The sequence below is a fragment of the Seriola lalandi genome, unplaced genomic scaffold, assembly GCF_002814215.2.
Source record: "Seriola lalandi dorsalis isolate HSWRI2012SDOR001 ecotype SW California unplaced genomic scaffold, Sedor1 jcf7180002054564, whole genome shotgun sequence".
NCBI lineage: Eukaryota > Metazoa > Chordata > Actinopteri > Carangiformes > Carangidae > Seriola > Seriola lalandi.
Window position 1 is genome coordinate 554911 of NW_019525117.1, and position 1244 is coordinate 556154.

The following is a 1244-nucleotide window of genomic DNA, read 5'->3' on the forward strand; positions in this document are numbered from 1 at the left end:
CACTGATCCAGAATATTATATATAATAATGTGTTTCAGATGATGGACGAAGAAGCTACGAAGCGTTACTGTCGGCCGAGTGACGACGGACAGAAGCCGAAACCAGCCGAGGTACTGCTGCTAATGTGTGTGTGTGTGTGTGTGTGTGTGTGTGTGTGTAAAGCTCCTACACAACGGCTCTGATTGGTTGATAAAGTTGAATCACTGTGTAGTTTAATGTTTTACAGTCAGATGATGACTGATTCATAAAGTGCATCTGCAGCTGCTGTAACACGCGCGCGCGCACACACACATGCACACGCACACGCGCACACGCGCACACACTCACACACACACACACACACACACTCTGAAGGCCTGTAGTGTGTGATAAAACACTGAGTCAGCAGACTGAGATTCACCAAACTGCAGCATCAAATTATTAATCAGTGCTGGAAGGTAACTAAATATCCTAGTACACACACACACACACACACACACACACACACACACACACACACACACACACACACACACAGTAAACAGCTGCAGTTCTCACAGAGCTGAGTGGATCTGAGGTTTAATGATTACTGATGAAACAATAAATGTGACGGACGAGAAAGAGGAAGAATGAACGGAGGAGTGTGAGAAAGACAAGAGAAGGAATGTGCAAACAAGAGAGGAAGTCAGTGTGTGTGTGTGTGTGTGTCTGTCTGTGTGTGTGTGTGCTTCTGTCTGTGTGTGTGTGTGTGTGTGTGAGCACTGACTGACGTTAAGAGATCTGAACTCTAGAAAACAATAAGTTCACATTGACATAAGGATCATTTCTTCTATTGACCAGTGATCAAAGTGAGTTCACACACACACACACACACACACACACACACACACACACACACACACACACACACACACTCACACTCACCTGGTGGACAGGTAACACAGAGGTGGAGCAGAATCAAACAGAACATCATGAACCAATGAGAGAATTCTCTTTAACATATAAACATGTTTGTTTACTGAACATGTTGATTCATTCATTAGTCACTTCATTGACTATTTCACTATTTTTCACTAAATATTTTTGACAAATTAAAGTTGATTCATGGAGAAAATAAATAATCAGATTAATCAATAATGAAAATAAACCGCTGAATTCAAATTAGCTTTAATCATCCAGCTGGGACTTTTATTTTGACAGAGTGGTATTAGTACTTTTATTTAAGTAAAGGGACTGAGGACAAAGTTCATTCATTGCCTGCCCCC